Source organism: Alexandromys fortis, unplaced genomic scaffold (assembly GCF_014885135.2).
Source record: "Alexandromys fortis isolate MF-2015 unplaced genomic scaffold, M_Fortis_MF-2015_v1.1 scaffold_115, whole genome shotgun sequence".
In the NCBI taxonomy this organism is placed as follows: Eukaryota; Metazoa; Chordata; class Mammalia; order Rodentia; family Cricetidae; genus Alexandromys; species Alexandromys fortis.
In genome coordinates, this window is record NW_026067989.1 from 4,160,291 (window position 1) to 4,172,329 (window position 12,039).

Sequence of the window (12,039 nt, forward strand, 5' to 3'; positions counted from 1 at the left end):
CTAATGGAAGGGCAGAGAGAACAGGAGGCATGTGAAGAGAAGCAACAAAATAAGACCTTGCAATGTACTCATTGAGAAACCATGTAAAACAATTATGAAAAAGGGATAGGGAAATGGGGGTAGAAGTTGGACTGCACCTGGGTCAGCAAGGCTCTGAGGAACTTGTATGCAAAAGACTTCAACTACAGTCTAGTAAGAGGCTGCATGGTGGCATTAATACTAGCTACTTTGGCAGGCCTCTTGCAAACTAGGATGAGCCCTGTTAGAGGTCTGGAATAGAGGAAAAATATCAGTCTTACATTATAGAGCTAGAATGGATGGTTAGGAATTTCAGTGATTGAACTGTAAGATAAGGTTTGAAGAGGGAAAGATCATTAATGTTGTTCATGTTTGGAATACTTGTGATAATTAAACTGGTTGATAATGTAGTTTTGGAACTCACGAGTGGGTCAGGGTTGGATTTAGGCATCTGATGAAACCATGGGAAGAGAAAGATGCTTAGTGCCCTAGATTAGTTTCTATTGCTATGAAAGATGCATATAAATTTGGGAAAGAGAAGGGTTTCTTTTAGCTCAAATTTCCATGCCTCAGGCTATCATTGAGGCAAGTGAGGACAAATTTAAAGATACAACCAGAAGAAGTGAAAAGCAGAGGGCATCAAAGAACATTGCTTACTAGCTTGCTCTTCATGGCTTACTGAGCCTGCCTTTTTTTTTATACCACTCAAGACCACTTGCAGTGGGATGGGCTCTCCCTTACCAACCATCAATCAAGACATGCATTCTATAGACTTGCCCGTAAGATAGTCTGATGTAGGCAGTTCCTCAGTTAAGATTCCCTCCTTCCCAGATATGTCTAATTTGTGTCAAGTTGACAAAACTCAACTTGCACTCATAGGGAGAAAATAGTGAATGGAAAGCAAAGAAAGTGAGGATAAGTCTTGAGGAACAACCACTAAAAAAGAGCACTAGACATACCAGAGAAGATAAGAGTGAAAAAAGGAGGAATGCATTGTGAAACACAGGTAGTTAAGATTTTGCAATAGAGTGGTTAGAGATTTTTTAAATCTTAAAGGTAGTCAATACGTTTAAAAACTGAAAATGGGCCATTGGACTGGGATGTTGCTTAGTGGTAAAGTATACATACATATAACACATAACATTTGCATATTAATTGGTTGTGTTTTCTGTAATGGTCTCTGTTACAAAGAGTTTCTTATGAGGGTGTGGAAGTTCGAAAGAAAATGACCCCCATAGGGAGTGGCACTATTAAAAGGTATGAATTTGTTGGAGTAGGTCTGGCCTTGTTGAAAGAAATGTGTCACTGTGGAGGCGGGCTTTGAGATCTCTTATGCTCAAGCTACACACAATGTAGCATTCAGTTTGCTTCCTGTGGATCAAGGTGAAGAACTCTCAGCTCCTCCAGCACCACGTCTAACTGCACACCACCATGAAGATAATGGACTAAACCTATGAAACTGTAAGCTATCCAGAATTAAATATTTCTCTTTTTAAGAGTTGCTATGGTCATGGTGTCTCTTCCCAGCAGTGGAAACCTTAACTAAGATAAGGGGTGAGAGTTGCTTATGTTTAAAGATTTGGAATTAGGAGCTACAGATGAGAATAGACTATGTAGCATTTGTCTTTCTTGGTCTGAGAGTCTGGGTCACCTCACTCAGTATAATTTCTTCTAGTTTCATCCATTTACCTGAATATTTCATCATTTCATTTTGCTTTACAGCTGAATAGATTTCAATAGTATATATGCACCACATTTTCATTATCCATTCATCAGCTAAAGGATATTTAAATTGTTTTCATTGCCTAACTATTGTGAATAGAGCACCGATGAACATGTCTGAACAAGTATCTGTGGAGTATGACACCAAGTTCTTTGCAGGGTAAAATGAAAGACTGAGAACATTTTCAGGTGTGATAATAGGCCAATGCTGTGTTTCTTCATTTTAATATAACATTGTATTATTTAAAATACATACTTTAGAAAACAGCCAACTACCCAAAGAAATGATATTAATTGGAGTTGGGTAGAAGAGGTTATCACAAGCAAGAGTACTTGAGGTGCAGTGAAAGAAAGCCAGCTGCTCATGGATAGAATTTTGCCCAGGTGAAATTCTGAAGAGTAATCATAGATATTCAAAATGGTATTGACCAGTATGGCAAATACTGAAAGAAGATTTGGAATTTTAATCTGGTAGAGAGCTGCCTGTCAAATTTTCACAAAAAGCCTCGTGAAACCTAGGTTCTTTAAGATTCTTCAAAGGAATTACTTAGTCTGCTGAATGAAAAATATGTAATTTAGCTCCTACCCAGCTCTCCAGAGTTTAGGTCAGTGGGCTTGATGCTACGCTTTCTCCAAAGCAGAGATATGATCAAGACCTTATAAGCATCCTTCAGAATATATTTGCTGTAGGGATGTAGGAGAATTGATACAGAGGTTTATCACAGAGTGTCTGAAGTGGAACTTAAGCAAACCATTGAAAACCTTAAAAAATCACTGACCACAATCAAGTACTTAATCAGGACAGAGCTATAATTTGCTGATATTCTAGGTAGAAAATTCAAGTACAGATTGAGAGACATTTGGGAAAATATCGTTGTCAGTTAATCTCCATATATATCGTTATGTAAACCTACATATATTTTAGGATTTAAAACTATTGCTTTATGTGAAATAATTGTCTGGTGGACTATCTTGATTATACTATTTTTAAAACTTTCACATCATTTTTTAAAAAGTGTTCTGCGTTTGGGAGATTTAGTTTCTCATAAGTGAAGATAATTAAAGGTTTCTGTTATAAACACTGAAAGCGAAAATATGTTTGAGTAGACAGACAACTCTAAATATAAGTAATGTACCTGTTCTATAAATAGAGCAATAACACTTAATGTCAACATTGAGATCACTGACTGGTGTCCAAATCCAAGAGAAATGAGTTACCCTGAAACAAAACTAAATTTCAAGATTACATAATACAATAAAATAACAATAAGCATATATATACTGTTCAGTTGCAACCTCCAGCTCACCCCTGAATCATCTGGAAAGCCTCATTCCTATCTCTTTAAACCCTGTCCACTCAGAGACTCTCCAAACAAAGGGAAGGCACCAAAAGCCCACATTCCTGGTGACTACTGCAGTTTCCTCCCTTGAATTAGCCAGCTGCCCAAGTTTTCGCCTAAAGCATTCAGCTTTTGACCATACTTGGGTACAAACCCAGCTTATGGAAGACACATCATCACCCCTTGCCTACAAGCTATTTAATCTCCTTGCTTTAGTTTGGGTGCAGTTACTCTGGCCTTGATCTCTGGGACTGGAGAACCTATCTGGGAGTTGCTTTGCTCAAATAAACCTGTTGTTATACTTTTTCAATTCTGCTTGATCTGACTTATTGCATTGGCAAAGAAACCTATTACTAGGGGACAGAAAACCTATTATCTTGGTGCCAAAACATGGGAGCCCAGGTCTTTGATGTGACAGACTTTTGACTTCAGGTAAGTTACCCACTTCCCAACCACCACCTAAAGAGGTACCAAGTACCTCTTTCTGGGTTCAGGATCCTCAGGATCCCCTGCCAAACAGTGGCCATGCCTGGGCAAACCTTCCCACCCTAGAGCAGAGATAGTTTCTGTTTTGGGGACACTTTTATGTTAGAAGATGTCCTTCCCAAAGACTACCAACCCCCCACTGCTCAACCCCAGGCTATTGTGTGGAATGCCTCACCCTAGTTTTTGGTCTCTGGCACAGGCTTGGAAATGTGCAACACCAGTGATGGAGGAAGGTCATTGGTTAAATAAAGAAACTGCCTTGGCCCTGATAGGACAGAAAATTAGGTAGGCGGAGTAAACAGAACAGAATGCTGGGAGGAAAAGGAAGTGAGCTCAGACTCAAATAGCTCTCCTCTCTGGGGCAGACACAATGAAGCTCCGACCCAGGATGGACGTAGGCTAGAATCTTCCCGGTAAGCACACCTCGGTGCTACACACATTAATAGAAATGGGCCAGGCAGTGTTTAAAAGAATACATTTGTTGTTGTTATTTTGGGTGTAAAGCTAGCCGTGCAGGAGCTGGGCAGGACGAAAAGCAAGCCCGCAGCTCCCTTCAACACACCAGATCTAAACTTGATCCTCAGTCACCCCTGGTGTGGGGTGTCTGCTGTGAATTTCATCCATATTGGGGCTGTCTCACACCATATGACCAAAACAAATGGTTGAGCTCCCTTATCTAGGGTTTTTGAGCTATGCACTTCTGCCCTTCCCTCTGTAGCCAGTAGTAATTGGTCCAGGTTTTGTTCACCAGAGTAGTGGCAGCTCCAGACACCTTTTCACCTACGGATTGACCCTGAGCCCTCCACCCTGACTGAGCTTCTAGAGTTGCTGGCATCCCCACCTCTCTTCTTCCTCTTGGCTCTCACCCCTATTCTGTCTATTTGCCCGTCTTTCTCATGTACTCACTCTAACATAGCCTTTTGCTCTTTCACTCTCTCTTTCCTCCAATAAACCTGTTGCACTAACTCTGTTGCACTTGGTGTTTTCAGTTTATGGCTTACCTTGGCAGGGCCTGTCAAAAGGTACCCACTTTGCTGTTTGAAAATATTTTCATTGGTGCCAAAGACTCACTAGGTTCTCCTGATATGCTAGGATTCTACCCACCTGCTCCACCTGAAACAGGTCTGCTCCCTCTGTTTCTGTCTGCTCTCTCACCCTACCATGCTGGGATCCTACCTGCCCATTCCACCTTCAATGGGTCTGCTCTCTTTGTTTGTTTCTGTATGCTATCCCACCCTAAACTCTGCAAATGCCCTGTCCTTACATTTGTTACAACATGGGAGTTAGAACAAGAGAGGCCAGCTGGTGTCTTCTCAGCACATGCCTTTTCTCCCTTAGATCTACTGATCTAATCCTCAATAAGATATGTATGGATTATTTGTCTATAAATTTGATTCCAAATTCTAGAATCTAATTCTTCAACTGCTGCTTCCCTCTGCCCTGTGTCACCATCCACATTGGCACATATGTGTTTTTCTGGCTTCTGCAGCCTTCTGCACCCATGTGGAATCTCCTCTCCTGCTCTCTCCCTTCTCCCAGCAGCCTAGGGAATCCACAGCTTAAACTCTAGGCCACTGTATTCCACATGGCTATGGCTCTTTTGACCAGCTGACCCAATAGACTCTTCCCTTTTCTTCTCCCTCATTTTATTTTGCCTTGCAGCCAACCTGACCACCCTAACAATGTTCTACTTGTACTCTTTCTCTCCTTACTTGTGGTTTAAGTCTATATAATTTGTAACAAAGTCTGTTTCCTGCAGGAAGTTTTGTTTGTCTTGTTAGAAAATGTTTGTCCTGGGTGGTGGTGGTGTGCATCTTTAATCACAGGTCTTGGAAGACAGAGGCAGGTGGATCTCTGTGAGTTTGAGGCCAGCCTTGTCTAGAAAGTGAGTTCTAGGACAGCCATGGCAGTTACACAGAGAAACCCTGTTGAGAAATTAAAAAAGAAAAGCTTGTCTATTTTGTATATATGTATGGATCTGTGCCTTTAAGTCTTCTTGTGTACATGGAGCCACACAAAATTACATTACTCCCACAAAGCCAATAAGTGCAGTAGGATCAAAAACCCATTGCCATTGTTCTTGAGTTCTCAGTAGTCCTCATTGTCCGCTATGTTTAGCAAGACCGGTTTTATCCCAGGCTTTTTCAGACCCAGGTCAGCTGGCCTTGGTGAGTTCCCGATAGTAATGAATCAATTGGACTTGACAGACATCTATAGAACATTCCACCCAAAAAGGAAAGAATATACCTTCTTCTCTGCAGCTCATGGAACCTTCTCGAAAATTGACCACATACTCGGAAACAAAGGAAACCTCCACAGATACAAAAAAAATCAGTGTCCACCTGTGTCTTATCAGATCACCACGGACTAAAGCTAGAAGGCAATAACAATGCTACCCCCAGAAAGCCGACAAACTCATGGAAACTGAACAGTCAACTACTGAACCACACCTGGGTCAAGGAAGAAATTAAGAAAAAAATTAAAGTCTTCCTTCAATTTAATGGCATTTAAAATGTTTAGTGAAACCAGGTGGTGATAGTGTAGGCCTTTAATTCCAGCACTTGGGAGGCAGAGACAAGTGAATCTCTGTGAGTTTAAGACCAGCCTGGTCAGCAGAGCAAGTTCCATTACAGGCTCCAGTGCTGTAGAGAAAGTCTGTCTTGAAAAACCAATAAAGTAAAATAAAATGTTTAATAAAAAAGATTTTTATGATAGAGAGACATGCCAACTCCTGGCAGTGTCCCTACCTCCTCCAAAGAAGATGGATTGGAACAGAAGAATTTCCACCTGGAACTTGCTTTTTAATATATTCGGAAGCTTCTTGGTATGCACTTCTGCTTACTCAGATCTGATGGTTCTTGATGACTAGGCTACTGATAGCTTCTCCATTTTAACAGCACCCCTTCCTAAAGCTACAACCACTTCAGTAGTTCATTAGTTATTAGTTCAGTTTCTTGTTTATTAGTTAAGTTTCTTGTTAAAAATGCAGACAGGTTTACCTTGTTCACAGGTTTTATAGTAAAGGATGAATAGGTTTCAGATATAACTTCCCACTAAAGGAATACAGAAAATGATTTAAGATATATAAAAGCAAGTTGTAAGGGTATAAAGTAAATGATGAAAGATATGTAAAGATGTTTTAGACTTCTGTCTTCTTTCTATGCTCCTACTGAAATCCAGTGGACACAGATTATACAGCTCAGAGGGACAAGCCTCCCAGGGCACTGTTGAAATCAGAGCGGCGGTGGGGCTGCGTCCCCAACACCCCGGCCGCTTGGCTAGCTCATGCCCGAAATAACAACACACAAACTGTATTCATTTAAGAACTGCTTGGCCCATGAACTCTAGCCCTTACAGGCTAATTCTCGCACCTGGACTAGCCCATTTCTAATGATGTGTGTAAGCACCCCAAGGTGCGCTTACCGGGAAGATTCTAGCCTACATCCATCCGGGGTTGGAGGAGCTTCATTGCGTGCATCTACCTGGGAGAGCCGAGCATGGCATCTCTGCTCCAGCAGAGCTGTCAGGTCTCTCCGGGAGCAGAGCAGAGTCTGACCTCACTTCCTCTTCCTCCCAGAATTCTATTCTGTTTACTCCTCCCATCTATGTTCTAACCTATCAGGGCCAGCCAAGCAGTTTCTTTTATTGCTCAGCCAATGAAATCAACAGATTGATATGACACTCCCACATCAGGGCACAAAGTCAAATGGAGTAGAGAAGAGTGGGGTGGGACACACAGAAGCTGTTAGAAAGAGGAAGGACAATAGTCCTCTTTTCCTTGTGGATAAGCATTGTTACTGTCCCTTCCTATTTTGCTACACAGGCTCAAACTATGCTTTTGATCATTCATGGCAGAAAGACAACTTGTATAAGTGACTCTAAGCTCTAGGTCTTCATCTTTTTTAAATTAGGGGGTAATATAACACCAAACAGAATTTAGATGCTTATGGCCACTGGAAAAGAAACAAGTTTGCCGCAAAAGATTCTCCCCTAATCTATGAGAAGAAAATATTAATCCAGAGTATTTAAGGGTCTGAGATCTAGCCAACCCTAAAAAAATTTCTTACCTAATATTAGCTCATTAATTATATTTAATAATGTTTTTATAGGTTTCTTAAAATTTTCTGATAAGAGTAATTAATATGACCTATTAGTTAATACATGCTTTTTACTCCAGAAATAACTATTTTATTTCCTATAAAGTTAGAGTGCTCAAAAACTGAAAATAATAATGGAAATGAATGATACTTGGTACTTTAAATGCATAGCTACAGCATCTACTTTTCTGTGTTTTGCATAGATAGCTACAGCATCTCTTTATGTGTGCCTTTTCTAGAATGTGACCATGACAATCTTCTTTCCCAATGTCAGGTATACACATTCTGTTGAACATGGAGGAACTTTTATGACTCAACTGGTAAAGATATCATAAGAGCTGGTATATGAGGCCTGAGAGAATGCAAAAATGCCTCACATGTGATCTTTGCAATCTTGAGCTTGGTCTTTACAACCACCATGTTGTAAAGAAGCCAAAGCAACCTGTGCAGCTGACTCTAGCTTTACCTGCTTCTGCCTCCTGAGTGCTGGGATTAAAAGTTTGTGCCACCACCGCCTAGTGATCTATTTTTTAAATCACTTTAAACTATTAAGAATATATTTTCAAGAGTGATGTTTGGGGTTATGATGTTTAAATATTTTCAAATACTTCATTCTTTGCAGGCTTCCACTATGTAGATTAAGTCTGGCTCAGAGCTACTGATCCTCCTTCTTCAGCATTTCAAGTGATATGATTAGAGGTATGTACCTGCCCACAACCTTTTTATGATTTTATGATTTTTTTTAGTAAGGGAAACATGGAACTGATTAATTTAATAATATATATGACAATATTCTTTGCTATTTCAAAATTAAAGTAGAACTTATGTGTATTTTTATTTAAAAATCAAAGAGAAAGATATGGTATCATTACTGTGGGAGATGGTTTTGTGGAAAACTTGATCTTACCGTACTTAACAAACGACTAGTTCTTTGCCTAAAAGTAAGACAGACATAACCAGATGGTGGGAGGGATGAAGTTTTTTCCCTAACATTATATGAAAAATTTCTAATTCTTTGTTACCTATTCTATTTATTCTAAGCAGTAAATTAATGGAGACACTTGCATTTGGAACCACATGAGGCAGAACCCATCTCATCACTTGCTCAGCACCTACTCATTTGGACTTTTGTTTTTAATACATGCATTTACCCATAATGTCTTTTCCTCATTCTCTTCATTGTAATCATGATGAACACAGATGTTAAGAACATAGAATTTCTCCATTTAAGTCTCTATTTTGATTTTTGAATTGTAAATGCCGCTCTTCCTGAAGGAGGACTGTGTTAAAAAAGAATAGAAAATTTCAGTGTGTAGTAGTACATTATAGTTTCAAGAGGCTTCATGTTTGCAAGAGACAAATTAAGCAGCCTGCCTAATATGTAGACAGCATCTGTTACACAAAGTCATCATTAATGATAACACTGGGATCTCCTTTGTGGCTGAGTTTCATCCAGCTGCACCTACCCATAAAAGGTGCCAACAAAGAGGCTGCATACTTAGCTGTCAATTCAGAATGACTTGGGAAAACAGCATATAAACCCAAAGTGAATCTTTGTTAACCTTTGAAATCAGAGCATCATTAATCATGATGAAGGATAGCTTGTAATCTTTTCACAGCCAACTCATCATCTTCAGTCAATGTTTGGTAAGACACTCAGAAGCCTGGTAATACAGAGGAAAACCACACACCAAGAAACAGTGTTATGGTATCCACTTGCAAAGGAAGCAACTCAGCCGTAGGTTTAGTGATTACAACTTTTTTTCCAAAGCTTACTTCCATACAGCATTTTTACGCACACTAGCATATGTGTTACTAAATTAGTAAAAACAAAATTCCTAGATATGGATATAGATTGATTTGATGAACTTTCATTTTTACTTGGATTAAGCATTACAATTGTCAAGTAAAAGCAGTCCAGAAAACTAGGAGAAAAAAGTGCCCATTGCCCATAAGAATAAGGTGTATGAACTCTCTCACAATTTAGTTATGAAGTGCAGCATTCAGCTATATTTTTAAAGTTTTCATTGTTGCTTTTGTTGTGCATGAACCCAGGGCCTTGTGCATGCTAGGCACATATTCTACCACTGAGCTAACATCCCCAATCTAACATTGTAGCACATTTTCTTTTCCCGGTTCCTTTGTGGTTTGCATTTTATTGTAAATCAGTCAACTCACTTGATACCAATCCAGTACCTTTTATATTTCAGGCTTGAATACAAGTACTAAGGATATGCTAAAGAGCAAAACAAAGTTTCCACTCTCAGATGATTTTACTGACCATATAGTGGATAACAAATGGCTACATTTATAAATACAAGAAGATTGGTTGGTAATGGTATAGTAAATTCCATGTTCAAAAAAGGCCTCTATTTGTCTGAAATCATAAAATAAGGAAATGCAAGAGAAGTATGAACATTTAGGGAAGGAGTACCTGGACTAGAGAATAGCAACTGTGTAGGCGCCAAATCTGGCAAGTACAGGGAACAGCACAGAAGCTTGCTTGGTTGGATGATGATGCAAGAGGAAAACGACATAACAGCAAAATTGTGAAGGTGGGTAGGGACCAGCCCTTTAACAGCCTGGCAGACTATAGTATGGAGAAGAGACTACCCTGTGTGAAGGAGTGCTGTTGGTGTTTTTAAAGAACTGTTCTAGCCTGTTTAATTTAATTCTTTATTGTTATTTTTGTTTGTAAGTCAGAGTTCCATATAGTCTTTGTTGGCCTCAAACTTCCTTTGTAGCCAAGGCCTATCTTGGACTCCTGGTTGTCCTGCTTCCTCCTCACAACTACTGGGATTATAGGTTTGTGCCACCATGCTAAGTCTGGTTTATAGTCATCTTTTTAATTTTGTTAATATTTGTTTTATTTTTAATTAGTGTGTGTCTGAGTGTATTCCATGTGTGTGTGTGCAGGTACCCATAGAGGCCAGAAGTCATGTTGGAGCTCCTAGAGTTAGAGATACAGACAATTGTGAGCTGCATGCATGATATAGGCTCTAGGAACCAAACTTGGGAATAATCTTAACCATTAAGTCAACTCTCCAGCCCTCATTTGATGAATATGGTATCTATTCATCTTGACTCAATACTAAATTCCTCTAAATACATAATTTTCATACCAGGTGAAAGATCTCTTGGATCATAAAGAAATCATAATGTAACTCAGTTTTCCCATCTATGACAAAATTATTTTTAGATCCAGGAGTCCTGAGAGAGTTTTGTGTTAATGTAAAACACCTGAGATCATCATCTTAGAGCTGATTGGTTTTTACTTAAAGTTTGAAGTTTCCGATCTGTGACTGGTTGGCCCCATAGCTTTGGGGACTGTGGTGAGACAACACATCATGCTGAGAATGAGAAGTGGAGTGAAGGAGAAAAGGGGGAAGTATCAGAACCCTACTATTTGTTTGAGGGCATTGCCTTTAATGACCTGACAACCTTCCAGAAGACCTCACCTATTACAGGTTCCACTACTTCCTGATAGTGAATGATGAGGACCAAGGACTCAATACATGGGGATTTGGGAGAACTTTCAGACCTAAATTGACAAACTCTAAAGAATGCTTGTAAAATCATGTATGTCCATACAACTATTGAAGAAGCTGACTGAGGACTGTGGTCTAAATGGCCTTAGAGGTCCAACTGTAAAATCCCAGGATCCTCAGTCCTAACTGTGGCTAATAGTCTCCTATTAGTATATCTTAAGGGTATTGCATTTTTAATTTTAATTTTTTAGGATTTATTTATTTTATTTTATATGTATAGGTGTTTTTACTATATGTAAGTATGTGCATTACATGTGTACCTGGTACACATGGAGGGAAGAAGAGGAAGTGTCATTCCTGAAACTAGAGTGATACATGGTTATGAGCTACCCATCGAACCCAAGTCCTGTGCAAGAACAGTTAGGCAACTGCTGAGACATCTCTCCAGCCCCCAATTGTAAGTTTTTAAATATTATGTTTCTTTTGTTTTTTTTTTTTCTTTTGAGTCTCACTGTGTAGCCCAGGTTTTCCTGGAACTCTCAATCCTACCCTAGTCTCTCTGGTGCATACTAGGACTTTCAGTGTGTACTGCCACAATCTGTTTTATTTAACAGATCTTGAAATGAGTGACCTGGTTGTTTACTTATGTTTTCTTTCTTCATCATTACCAAAAACATTCTCAAAACTCTGACCCATCTGGTAAATTGTATAACATCCTTCATTGGTGTAGGAGGTCCTTCTGTATTTGTGTTGCTTTCATTGGTTGAATAAAGAAACTGCCTTGGCCTAGTTGATAGGGCAGAACTCAGGTAGGTGGGGAGACAGAACAGAATTCTGGGAGGAAGAAAGCAGAGACAGGCAGACGCCCTGGTTCTCCTGCCCCAGTCG